The sequence below is a fragment of the Schistocerca cancellata genome, chromosome 7 (assembly GCF_023864275.1).
Source record: "Schistocerca cancellata isolate TAMUIC-IGC-003103 chromosome 7, iqSchCanc2.1, whole genome shotgun sequence".
NCBI lineage: Eukaryota > Metazoa > Arthropoda > Insecta > Orthoptera > Acrididae > Schistocerca > Schistocerca cancellata.
Genome location: NC_064632.1, coordinates 77281032 through 77295746, shown reverse-complemented (window position 1 = coordinate 77295746; position 14715 = coordinate 77281032). Strand labels below are relative to the sequence as shown.

The window sequence follows — 14715 nt, the reverse complement described above, 5'->3', positions numbered from 1 at the left end:
GAGTTTATGGTGAACAGTGGACAGATATTGATGGTTCTGTTTTCCATGCATACTTAGGACTCTTACTCCTAGCGGGTGTATATCGATCTCATGGGGAGTCTACAAAAAGTTTGTGGGATAAAGATACTGGGCGAAACATATTTCGAGCAACCATGTCTCATGAAACATTCTGTAAGATATCACGTGTCCTGCGATTTGACAAGAAATCTACTAGAGAGGAAAGACGACGTACTGACAAACTTGCCGCAATTCGTAGTATTTGGGAGAAGTGGGTAGAGGTCCTTCCTCAACTGTATAATCCAGGAGAAAATGTTACTGTTGACGAGCAGTTAGTAGCATTTAGAGGTCGCTGTCCATTCAAGCAGTATATCCCAAGTAAACCGGCAAAATATGGGATCAAAATATGGACCATGTGTGACAGCAAAACTTCATACGTACTGAAAGCCCAAATTTATACAGGAAAGGTGAGTGGAGCGGCACCAGAAAGAAATCAGGGAATGAGGGTGGTATCTGATCTCACTTCTGAGTTACGTGGTCAGAATATCACGTGTGACAACTTTTTTACGTCGTACAATTTGGGGCAGCTGCTTCTGAAAAGGAAATTGACTATGTTGGGAACTATACGGAAAAATAAGCCGGAGCTTCCACACAAAATGACCAACAAGGAGGTACACAGCTCTTCATTTTACTTCACAAATGACACTACTGTGGTTAATTATATTCCTAAGAGACACAAGAATGTTGTACTTATGAGCACTCTCCACCATGATGCGGAAATCAGTGACAGGGCTGATAAGAAGCCAAAAATGATTTTGGACTATAATTCAACCAAAGGTGCTGTAGACACGCTTGATCAGTTATTAGGTACATATACATGCAAACGAAAAAGTAATAGGTGGCCAATGATAGTTTTCTACAATATTCTTGATGTTTCTGCTTATAATGCATACGTTTTGTGGATTTCGGTTGACCCTAATTGGAATGCAAGCAAATTGACTAGAAGGAGAATATTCTTGGAGGAACTTGGAAAGTCACTGATAAAAGAACATATTGCATCAAGAACGCATTTCCCAAGAACAGAAGATTCTTTGAGAATGGTCACAAGCATCCAAAACCCGAATGATGTGGGTGGTGTGTCAGAATCGGTAACAACAAGAAAATCTACAAAACGTGCACGCTGTAAGTTCTGTCCATCAAGTAATGACAATAAAACAAACATGGTGTGTGGAAAATGTAGTAAACATATTTGCAAGAAACATGTAACCTACTTGTGTCCACAGTGCAAGCAGTAAGAAAAGAACTGTAGTATTTTATAAGATGATTGTATTGAAAATTCTGTTGTTTCAAATTTATGTGAATACTTGTGCCTAAACTACAATCAGTAAGAAGAGAGGATTCTAAAGTTGTAGTGCTTTCTATGTTGGAATGTAATAAAAAAACTGTAGTGTGTTCTGTACTGTAGTGTGCTCTAAGATGAATATCTGTAATGACAACTGTCTGTTGTTAGAAAATGTCAATACTTACGTCTAAACTGTCAACAATAAGAATAGAAGTATGGAAAAACTGTAGTGCTTTCTAAGTTGAATGCCTGTAATGGAAACTGTCTGTTGTTTCAAATTTATGTGCATATTTAAATGAAAAATATCCCTCAATAAAGTTGTATGCATTGTTATTATTATTATTATTACCATTATTATTATTATTATTATTATTATTATTATTACTAACAAGGTACTGGAATAGAACAACAATGTCGATAGCTAAAACTGTACCAAAATTTATGTTTCTAAAGCATTTTGATATGTCGGGTCATATTGACCCGAACAGTATATATGTCAAGTAAAAGTGAACAGAACAGCAGGGTTAAGTAAAACCAGACAAAGAAGTTGGATAAAACGTTTACAGGTGATAACGATAATAATGTTACAAAGGATGATTAGCGGTTAACCTCTCGCCGGCATCGAGGACAATACAGACGAAGCACAATCTCGGGTAGTAGAAGAATGGGTTAGGAAATCGACCGTGACATTTTAAACTCGCCACTCCTGGCACTTGCATAAGTAATTTAGAAAAATCATGGGAAACTTCATCCTGGATGACCTGGAGGGCACTTCAAACACCGTTCTCAAAAACACAAGTCCAGTGTGCCGACTGTGACGTTTACTCTACCCGCAGATGCAAGTCGTAAACTTTTCTTTGTGTACGTTTCAAATACCCACAGAGAATATCCAGTTTAAGTTTCTAAATTGTAACAATTAATAAAACAGTCAAGATCGCCCCAACCGTTTATTTTAAATGATCCCGTCCCTATTCACATCTAATGTACTGTAAAGATATAAAGAGTGCCAAAACACAGAGAAGACATAACATACTGTGCGAAAAAAGAAAGTCCGACAAGAGTTAAAATAACGTGGCTTTTCCCACATAACTGCAGCCGGCGGCGTACGGATCAGTTGCGTGAAATCCCACTCGTTTACTGCTGCTGATGTGTAATCTATCGTCGTTTACCCACAGTGACGAGCGTTTCAGGCGCATGAGGGCAATGACTTAGTGAGCGCCGACACATTTTGCAAGACAATGCGCAGGCTCATACAGCGCAAGCTGTGGCTGCTCTGTTCGGTCGATGGGGCTAGGAAGTACTGTACCATCCACCATACTCCTCGTGACTTTGATTTGATTCCGAAGATGAAGGAACCACTTCGCGGCATTCGCTTCAGCACTGTTCCAGAGATTCGCACCATCAACAGAACAGGCTCTGCTGACGGTATACCACACCTTCCACATCACTGCAACGGGTTCTACACAACGCTGGTGACTACTTGGAAGAACAGTAACAGGTGCAAACATGTAACACTTTTGTATCGGTTGTGAGTAAATAGTTGCCACTATTTAAGTTCCAACTCTCGTATTTATGCGAGCCACCGTCCAGTACTGCTCCAGTGTTTGGGATCCTCGCCAGGTCGGATTAAAGGAAGACATCGAAGCAATTCAGAGGCGTGCTGCTAGATTTGTTACTGGTATGTTCCATCAACACACGATTATTAATAAGACCCTCTGTCAACTCAAACTGGAATCCCTGGACTACTGGCACCAACGTGCATCTCGAGGTAGGACCTCGCAGACAAGATAACAGACAGCAGAACTCGTACGCAAGCGCTGACGGTCATTTTCCCTCGCTACCTTTGTGAACAGCCTGGGAAAAGGAATAACGAGCACTGCTACAAAGTATCCTGTGCCATTAACCGGATCTTGTTGTGCGGAATATGTAGGGAGACGTAAATTTACTCCTAGCTGAATATTTTTGAACTACGTCTGCTTGATATTGTGTGCTATTCATGTGCAAGATTATTATCAGCGTAGTACGCTCTTGCGATGTCAGTGTTTTGGAAGGGTTTCTAGTTCTATATAGAAATTTCCTCAAACGAGGTTTACAGTTAAACGTATATTAGCGACAGCTATCAGAGTATTAGTTGTAATTTTATTACGTGTTGACCTCAAATGTCATTTAACGGAAGTACGAATCGCGTAGTGCTTTTTACTTTCGTTCATTATTCTTACTGGTTCCATGCCGTCCGCCACAAATTCCTCTCCTGTGTCTATCTCTCCAGGTTAGCTAGCACTACATCCAACATTCTCAATGGTATCTTGGGCACGGTTCCAACTCTATCCTTCCCTGAGGTTCTTAACCTCCACAGTTCCCTCAAGCACCATGCCTGTTATTCTTTGAAGCCTGAACACGCTTCTTTAATCCTGTCTCTTCTTCTTCTTGTCAGTGTCTTCCATATATTCCTTTCTTCGACGATTCTGCATTTATGTTCCCACTTCACACCTTGTTATTCCACAAAACTTTTTACACGTTTGTGTATTCTCACAGCTCAGATGTTTTGATTCTCTACTTTACCGTACAACTCTGTGTTAAAATCCTTCTTTTCCAAATATTTTTCTCCCTCAGTTTAAGGCCGATATTTACTCATCTAATTTTGGCCTGGAGACAATCCACTTTTTAAGCTCTCCTTGCTTCGTCTGTAATATTTCTTTTGTTTCCACGTAGCAGAATTCCTTCAATGCGTCTGCTTCGTGGCCCCCTTATTTGTGTTAAGTTTCAGCTTCTTTGAATTGGTCCTTCTAGGTTTCTTCTTCCTTCGCTTTGTTGTCACTCCACGTGTTCAAATTATTAGACTAAACGATTATTTTTGATACTCTTAAGTTTTCTGGTGTAAAAAAGGGAGAGAAAAGGGTAGCAATTGATTTCTTTCAATGGTTTGATTGATGCCATGACGTTTCCCTTCCAAGCAACTCACAGATACCTCCAAATAGTGTTGGTGCTAGTTTTCTCTGTACATGCTTTGAAACAGTGTTTAGAGTAATGTTTTATGTTTCTATGGTGTACTTCAGATTGTTATTTATTCCATCAACTTCTTGCTACAGTAATAAGACATTGTACAGCTTCTGAAGTGGCATGTTTTTAGCTATAGGAAAAAATCATGGAGTTTTCAAAGAAAGTGAGATTATGGGGAAGACAAAAGGTGTTTCATCTCGGAACATTTCGGCTGTGGTAGCACTTGTTGCCGAAAATCGTTATACACAGCACGAAATTGCTGACAAAACGAGAATATCACAGAAAACTGTCAGCAGAATCAAACTTTCAGTGCAGAAAGTTGGTGAATACAAGCCATACATGAAAGGAAATGTGGACATAAAAGAAAAATCAGTTCTAGAATAATAAGAAGACTTACAAACATGGCAACAATGAACTGTAAACTGACTGATCCATCAGCTATTGACAAGGGATTTCAAATTGATTTCGTATTTCTACATATCCGGAAGGCTATTGACACTGTACCTCAAATGCGGCTTCTAATTAAATTGCGTAGGTATTGAAATATGGTCTCAGTTATTCTACTGGATTCGCGATTCCCAGTCATAGAGGTCATAGTTCGTACTAACTGACGGGGAAGTCATCGAGTAAAACAGACGTAATTTCTGGCTTCCGACAAGGTAGTGTTATGGGTTCTATGCTGTTCCTTATCTATATAAACGATTTGGTAGACAATCTGAGCAGCCGGCTTAGGTTGTTAGCAAATGATTCTGTTGTTTATCGTTAAGTAAAGTCATCAGAAGATCAAAAAATTGCAAAACGATTTACAAAAGATATATGCATGGTGCGAAGATCGGAAATCCACCGGAAATTATGAAAAGTATGCTGTCATCTACGTGAGTGCTAAAACGAGTCAGTTAAACTACGGTTACACGATAAATCAATCAAATTTAAAGTTGGTAAATCCAATGAAATACCTAGGAATTACGAACAACGTAAATTGTAAAGACCGCATACGGAATGTTGTGGTAGAGGCAAACCAAAGACTGCGATTTATTGGCAGAACACTTACAAGATGCAACATATCTGCTAAAGAGACTGCCCACACTATGTTTGTCTGTCCTCTTTTGGGCTACTGCTGCGTGCTGTGTGATCATCAACAGAAAGGATTAATGAAGTACATAGAGAAAGTTCAGAGAAGAGAACGACATCCAGTATTGTCGAGAAATAGTGGAGGGAATGTCACAGACAGGAGACGGGATTTGGGGTGGACATCTTTAAAAAAAAAATTTATTTCTCGTTGTGGCGGGATCTTCTCAGGAAGTTCCAATCACCAACTTTCTCCTCCGAATGCGAAAATATTCGGATGACGCTGCCCTACATAGGGAGGAACGATCATTAAAAAAAAATAAGGGAAATCAGAGCTCGCACGGAAAGACATAAGTGTTCGTCTTTCCCGCGCGCTCTTCGACAGTGGAATAACAGAGAATTCTGTGAAGGTGGTTCGATGAGCCCTCCGACAGGCGCTTATGTGTGGCTCGCAGAGTATCGACATAGATGTAGATGTAGAATTTCCGTGTGAATTGTGGGAGTTGTAGAGTATAAAACTGTAAGGGCGGACGGAGATTGGAATACATCCAACAAATAATTAACGAGGCAGAGTGCAAGTGCTGCTCTGAGATGAAGAGATTAGCGAACTGTATCAGACCAGACAGAAGACTGATTAAATAAATCGTACTAAGTGCAAAAATAAGTCATTTATTCCTGTACTGTGTAGTATCTTCTGCTGATATTTTCGTAACGTAAATGTTAACGTGTCTTCACTATCTGCGACGTTGGCAGAATCGAAAAGAAATCACAGCATACTGACTTTAGGTGTCATATGTCACCTCTATGGGAAACCTTAACGAGACGTGTTTTCGTTTACCGGAATGCACTGGAGCTGATATTGCGACCATCTAAGGTAAACCCAGAAACTTTAGGGGCCCGCTTTGGTATTGACGAAATTGTACTAGCGAAATTGTATTAGCATACCTATCTGACAGTAAGCACTATGAAAATAATATGTGCAAGCCAGTAGCGTGAGATCAAAACTTCTTTTGACGTCTTTTGCAGGTCTGAGGGCTGGCCGACGCCATGCTCTCTGGAACGTGGGTCATTTCGCTGGGCGGACTAACGTTGCTCTGTCTGCTGCAGCCTGTCTCTTCAGAGCAAATCGTTGAGTACCTGCAGTGCGAATTCTGCGGGAAACACGCCGTAAACGTAGATGCCCTTTTATTTGGGTATTACAATTTAATTAACGCACTAATTGAGGACGAAACGCTATCGTTGCTCCATGCTCTGCACATGATGTACTTCATATTTAGCGTGGTAAGGATCATTACTCTAAGTAGTTGTAAAATATAGTTTCTGCTGAGCATAAGTTGTGTGTATGCGCTGTTGGCCAAGGTGGTATTCTAGACCGAAAGTAGTGCACTAGTATCAAATGGTGGCCTTTAACGCTTCAGAAAAGTTCTAAGACTGTACCTGTAAACACAGTACTGTATGGCAGTGATTCATAGACTGCGAAACCGGGAAAGAAGACAATCGAAACGTTTGAAATGTGATGCTATAAGAGAATGTTGAAAATTAGGTAAACTGATAAGATGTGAAATGAAGAACTTTATTATAATTCCAGTCTTGGAACATAATGTTTATTTGTAATCAGACTATTAATTTCGGTCGGTAATGACCATCTTCAGATCTAGAAAATACAAGCGCATAGAGACAGCCTAATTTACAAACGCACTCCTAATTGTACAAATCTAAAGCAGAAAACACTACAAAACAAGTGAACAGGATATCCATACCTGTGGTCTACATCTACATGTCTATATATATATACTCCACTAGCCATCAAACGGTGTGTGGCGGAGGGCACTATTCGCGCCAAAGTCCTATCCCCCCTCCTCCCCACAACCTCTGTGTTCCACTCATGGACCGCGCTAGGGAAAAACGACTGTCTGAACGCCTCAGTACCAGCTCTAATTTCCCTTATCTTTGTGTGGTGTGCGTACTGTAAGACCTTCGGTACACACACCATCAGATTATTTGACTTGTCGCTCTAACGAAGTAGGCGAGTGTCAACAATATGTCTCGTGGTCTTATCGTGGCGTGTTTATCTTCTGCCGTCAGGTCAGACGATAGAAATGCCACTTGCACGCTTAGAGTAGCAGATTGACGGTGACCAATTTTAAACAGAACTTGATTAATTTTCACACACATTTATTAAAATAATAAAAATCATAAACCTTACTTAACTTGATTCTGGATGCTATTTACAATTGACAATCTGAAGTTCCTTTGGTCTCGGTACGTTAATCTTATTCTCACATATCTCAGATACTTGACAAAGTGTCTATACATTTCTCTTCATGGCTATGTACAGGAATATGATAATCTTATTAGGCGCAGACTGAAACTTGACTGCAGACTAATGCAGACTGGTACAGACTGGTGCAGACAAATGCAGACCAATGGAGACTGATGGAGACTGACTAATCGGAGGTCTCTACACTCGTTATAATACCTCGAGCGTTCAGGTATCACTGCGCGAGTGTGATACGAGAGGAGAAAAGGTTCTACGTTAGCAGCAATCTCATTGGCTGCGTTACATATTAATACGCGGATCGGCGGAAGCAGAATTTGGTGCGTCTCTACGACAGCGCCATCTCTTAGTGCGGAGACCAGACGAGCGCTGCGCCTGCGCTGTTGTGCTTAGCGGGGCGCGCTCTAGTGGGAAAGTTGTGTACGCGCTGACTACGCGGAACTATGTACACAACACTTTGAATGGTGATCATTGAGCGGTATGAAAGTTGGTGGTAATAATATATGCTCTACATCGTCGGCGAAGATCGGTTTTTGGAAATTAGTGAGCAGCCCCATCCGTGTAGCGCGTCGTCTGTCTACAAATGTGCCCCACTTCAAACTTTCTACGAGATTTGTAACGCTCTCGCGATGGGTAAATGTACCAGTCACGAATCTTGTCACTCTTCTTTTGACCTTCTCAATCTCTTGAATCAGACCCACCTGGTAAGGGTCTCATACAGACGAAAAATACTCTAATACTGGGCGACCTAAAGTAACGTAAGGAATTTCCTTTGTTGAAAGACTGCATTGTTTCAGGTGCAGTCAGGTACAAGTTCAGTCAAAATTATTAGCCATATTGGATTCGGCAGACAAATAAAATTGCGTTTCGTAGAGAGCACCACTGAAAGAAACGTAAGAAGAGAGACCCAGGTTCACCGCCGTGCAGCAGCAAGACACGTGCCTCCATCCACGCCCGCTAGATGTCGCAACTGCACGTCAAAGAAACGCACATGGACGGAATCTACGTAAATGTTTGCATATTGTTCTGCACCGCTTGAAGTTAAATTGATTCTTGTCGTCCCTTACGGTAGCTGCAGCATTCCTCTGGGAAAGACTAGATTTCACTGTCTCTTCCATCCGAATCTACATGGCTTCTCTGCAAATCACACTTAAGTACTTGACAGAGGGCTCATCGGTACAGCTTCACACTAAATCCCTATTATTCCACTCTCCAACACCTATATCCTTCCGTACGAGCTCTTATTTATGTTATTATGATGGCCGTTTCTCCCTATGTAGGCAGGATTCAACAAAATATTTTCGCATTCGGAGCAGAAAGCTGCTGGTCGAAATTGCTTGAGAAGATCCCGCCGCAACAAAGTTTTAATGGTTTCTGCACCAAATCCTGTATCATGCTCGTGACTATCTCTCACCTGGGCAGAAGACGAATACTTATACCATGTACTCGACGCTAAGGACCGATTTACGTTTAGATCAGCTGCCCGGAGACAGGAGTACAACCTTGACCTGTGTTTCGTCTCGTCCAACAACAGAGACCAACCTCTCATGGCCTCGCGTAGAGTTCTGCCCGACTTTCCGCACAGTCAACACCGTCCAATCATAATAGAGGTAGGAACTCAAATCCCCCTAATTACCTCTATTTCTCGCCCACGATGGAATCTTAAAAAAGCCAATTGGACTGAGTTCTCCACAGATCTGGACAAATGTTTGGGATGGATACCACCTACTAGCAAAAATTACCAAAGATTTGTTGGTGCCATGATAAGCACGGCCAAGAAGCACATACCAACAGGGTACCGCAAAGAATACTTCACTGGATGGTCCCAAACCAGCGAAGAACTATACCAGAGCAACCTCGAATTCGGCGATCAGGAAATAGCGAATGAACTGCTTCACAGCTTGGATACTGACAGAAGACATAAGTTGACGGAAACTGTAGAAAGCCTCAATTTCCAAACATCTAGCAGGCAAGCATGGTTACTGCTGAGAGAACTAGGTAGCAGCCCACTAGCACAACGACAAAAAACAGCTGTAAGGCCAAATGCCATAGCTGCACATCTATTTAACCTGTCTAGGACACCAAAGGATAAAACTCATACAATCCAAGTGAAGCGAGAACTCAAAATCTTAAAACATGAAGCCACAGCAACTGAACACTCTCGCCCTTTCTCTAGCGAAGACATAGAAACAGCTCTGAAAGATGTCAAACCAACAAAGGCACCAGGTTTCGACAACGTTCACCCTGAATTCATAATAAACTGTGGCAAGTATACAAAAGTATGGCTGGCTCAATTTTTCACAAACATAATGCAAACCGGCAATATCCCACAAGAACTCAAACGATCTAAGGTAATAGCTATTCTAAAGCCTGGGAAACCGGCTGACAATCCAAAAAGCTACAGACCAATATTGCCCTGCGGTCTGTAATTTAAAAATTACTAGAGAGGCTTATATAAAACAGAATTATCCCAGAATTGTTCAGGGCGACCCCAGTTGAACAGGCAGGCTTTCGGCCAGGAAGAAGTTGTACTGACCAGGTGTTGTCACTCACTACTTACATTGAGGCCGGATTCCAGAGAAAATTGAAAACATCAGTCGCCTTTATTGACCTCTCAGCAGCTTACGGCACTGTGTGGAGGGAAGGCATCATGTACAAAATTCTTCGAGTAATTCCTTGCAAATCTATAGCACGCTTAATAGACAGCATGATCAATGATAGGGTGTTCCAAATAAGTATGGACATTGAATACAGCTCCATCAAAAAACTAAAGAATGGCTTACCACAAGGATCAGTGCTTGCACCACTGCTATTTAGCCTCCATATTGCAGACCTGCCGGAAACACAATTAAGAAAGTTCGGATATGCTGACGATTGGGCCCTCGCTACAAGATGTAGCACAATTGAAGCATCTGAGGATATCCTAACGAAAGACCTGAAGATAATGGGTGAATATTTCCGTAAGTGGACACTTCAACCAAATGCTTCCAAAAGAGAGGTTAGTTGCTTCAATCTCACCGACAAACTTGCTGGAAAGGAACTCAACATTCGATTTGAAAACACAGTTCTCAGGCATATAAAAACTCCGAAGTATTTGGGCATGACGCTGGACAGAACACTATCTTTTAAAGAGCACCTAACAAAGACTGCCGAAAAATGAAAGACAAGAAACAATATTATTCAAAAGCTCTGTGGTACTACCTAGGGAGCAACAGTCTCCACTCTCCTCACCTCTGCCTTAGCAATTGTATTCTCGGCTGCCGAATACTGTGCTCCGATTTGACTAAACAGCCCACATGTAAAAAAGGTGGCCGTCCAGTTGCATAACACTCTAAGGATGATTGCTGGAGTAATTAAACCCACTCCAACGCAATGGGTCCCAATATTAAGCCACATCCCGCCGCCACACCTGCGACGTACTGACGCCCTTGTACGTGAATACGAGAACATCATGGGGAATCGGAGCCTGCCAATCCATCAAGACACTGAGGCTACAAACACTAATAGGCTTCGATCTCGGAACCCGCCAACAAGAACAGCAAGGCCCTGTGTACAAGAAGGTTTCAGTATCACAAACGCATGGTCTGAAAAATGGAACGCATGGCAAAATCATAACATGCCTTGCATCACACAAAAGCCACCTGGTTTTGACCTACCACGCAAAATGTGGTCCACTCTGAATAGGATTAGAACTCATCATGGCAGATGTGCTTACTCCCTGTATAAATGGGGTAAAATACCATCCCCTAAGTGGGACTGCGGAGAAAGTCAGACCATCAGCCACATTGTTGCAGACTGTTCCAGAAGAGCCTATAATGGAAGCCCCGACGACTTCCTGCTCGCAACTCCAAAGTCAATAGATTATACACTCCAGGAAATGGGAAAAAAGAACACATTGACACCGGTGTGTCAGACCCACCATACTTGCTCCGGACACTGCGAGAGGGCTGTACAAGCAATGATCACACGCACGGCACAGCGGACACACAAGGAACCGCGGTGTTGGCCGTCGAATGGCGCTAGCTGCGCAGCATTTGTGCACTGCTGCCGTCAGTGTCAGCCAGTTTGCCGTGGCATACGGAGCTCCATCGCAGTCTTTAACACTGGTAGCATGCCGCGACAGCGTGGACGTGAACCGTATGTGCAGTTGACGGACTTTGAGCGAGGGCGTATAGTGGGCATGCGGGAGGCCGGGTGGACGTACCGCCGAATTGCTCAACACGTGGGGCGTGAGGTCTCCACAGTACATCGATGTTGTCGCCAGTGGTCGGCGGAAGGTGCACGTACCCGTCGACCTGGGACCGGACCGCAGCGACGCACGGATGCACGCCAAGACCGTAGGATCCTACGCAGTGCCGTAGGGGACCGCACCGCCACTTCTCAGCAAATTAGGGACACTGTTGCTCCTGGGGTATCGGCGAGGACCATTCGCAACCGTCTCCATGAAGCTGGGCTACGGTCCCGCACACCGTTAGGCCGTCTTCCGCTCACGCCCCAACATCGTGCAGCCCGCCTCCAGTGGTGTCGCGACAGGCGTGAATGGAGGGACGAATGGAGACGTGTCGTCTTCAGCGATGAGAGTCGCTTCTGCCTTGGTGCCAATGATGGTCGTATGCGTGTTTGGCGCCGTGCAGGTGAGCGCCACAATCAGGACTGCATACGACCGAGGCACACAGGGCCAACATCCGGCATCATGGTGTGGGGAGCGATCTCCTACACTGGCCGTACACCACTGGTGATCGTCGAGGGGACACTGAATAGTGCACGGTACATCCAAAGCGTCATCGAACCCATCGTTCTACCATTCCTAGACCGGCAAGGGAACTTGCTGTTCCAACAGGACAATGCACGTCCGCATGTATCCCGTGCCACCCAACGTGCTCTAGAAGGTGTAAGTCAACTACCCTGGCCAGCAAGATCTCCGGATCTGTCCCCCATTGAGCATGTTTGGGACTGGATGAAGCGTCGTCTCACGCGGTCTGCACGTCCAGCACGAACGCTGGTCCAACTGAGGCGCCAGGTGGAAATGGCATGGCAAACTGTTCCACAGGACTACATCCAGCATCTCTACGATCGTCTCCATGGGAGAATAGCATCCTGCATTGCTGCGAAAGGTGGATATACACTGTACTAGTGCCGACATTGTGCATGCTCTGTTGCCTGTGTCTATGTGCCTGTGGTTCTGTCAGTGTGATCATGTGATGTATCTGACCCCAGGAATGTGTCAAGAAAGTTTCCCCTTCCTGGGAAAATGAATTCACGGTGTTCTTATTTCACTTTCCAGGAGTGTATTAATAGGCTTGATGTTTGTTTGTAATCCGCAAACTTTGTTATATTAGTAATGTTGGTTTGAAATTATTAATGTTTGTTATATTAGTGATTTGTCTGTTTGTTTCTTATGTGTCTGTATTGCCATACGATAAATAAATAAACCTATTTGTTGATAGTGCAAAGCGTGCTCTCCTTCTTTGAACGTTCTCGATGTAGTCCATTAATACTGCCCGGTGAGGATCCCACACCACGCAGCAGTACTACGAAAGAGGACGATCAAGCGTAGTGTGGGCAGTCTCTTTAGCGCGTCTGTTGCATGTTCTAAGTCTTCTGATAATAAAACGCAGTCTTAGGTTCGCCTTCACCAAACTATTTCTATGTGCTTTTTCCAATTTATATTGTTCGTAGCTGTAATTCCTAGGTATTTAGTTGAATTTACGGGCCTTAGATTTGACTGATTTATCATGTAATCGAAGTTTAATGGATTCCTTTTAGCAGAGGTTGAAAATACCGCTTCAGTTGTAAATTACTTTATTTTCACACGACCGGTTTCGGACTGTTATCAGCCCATCCTCAGGTGTCGTACTGGAAATAGCAAAAGACGCGATATGGACTTATAACAGTGCGCAACCGGTCGTGTGAAAATAAAGTAATTTACAATTGAAGCGGTATTTGCAACGTCTGCTATAATGCTCAGATGCGGATGTTCTGACTATAGGATTGTTTGGATTCCTTTTAGTTATCGTGTGGGTGACTTCACACTTTTCCTTATTTAGGATCGCCGGCCGGTGTGGCCGTGCGGTTCTAGGCGCTTCAGTCTGGAACCGCGTGACCGCTACGCTCTCAGGTTCGAATCCTGCCTGGGGCATGGATGTGTGTGATGTCCTTAGGTTAGTTAGGTTTAAGTAGTTCTAAGTTCTAGGGGACTGATAACCACAGATGTTAAGTCCCATAGTGCTCAGAGCCATTTGAACCATTATTTAGGGTCAATTGCCAATTTTCTCGATTTGTAAATCATTTTGGAATTTGTTTTGATCTTCTGATAAGTTTATTAGAAGATAAACGACAGAATCATCTACAAACAACCTAAGACGGCTGCACAGATTGTCTCGTCAATCGTTCACATAGATAACGAACAGCAGAGGGCCTATAACACTACCTCGGGGGAACGCCAAAAATCATTTACATTTTACTCGATGAATTTCGTCAGTTGGTATGAACGGTAATCTCTCAGACAGGCGCACCTTCCAGACGATATCCAGTAAGCAAGCTGTTTAATTACAAGCTACTTGTGAGGTACAATGTCAAAGGCCTTCTGAAAATCTAGCAATAGAGATAAGTTTGAAATTCCTTGTCATTAGCACTCAACACTTGGCGTGAGTAGAAGGCTAGTTGTTTTTCACAAGAACGATGTTATCTCAATCCGTGTTGACTACGTGTCAAAAGACCGTTCTCTTGATTTATCTGAGTCTGGTAGTCAACAAACCCACGCGTGCCACCCTCTCAAAAACTGTTCAAATTTGTGTGATTTCATAAGTGACCAAACTGCTGAGGTCATCGGTTCCTAGAATTATACGCTACTTAAACTAAGTTATGCTAAAAACAACACACACACTCATGTCCATGGAGGACAGGAACCTCCGGCGCGAGGGGTCGGGCAATCCGTGATATGGCGTCTCAAACCATGCGGCCACTCTGCGCGACTCTACCCTCTACCCTCTCAACCTCCTCCCCCCCCCCCCTTTTCCCGTTAAACCAC

The 14715-nt window shown here is 43.3% G+C and overlaps 1 protein-coding gene across 1 annotated transcript in view; it reads left to right on the top strand.

The window, feature by feature from the left end:
* Positions 1–14715, top strand: part of LOC126092651 (uncharacterized) — a 103973-nt gene that overhangs the window by 71691 nt on the left and 17567 nt on the right. The gene's annotated exons all lie outside the window — the stretch shown is intronic.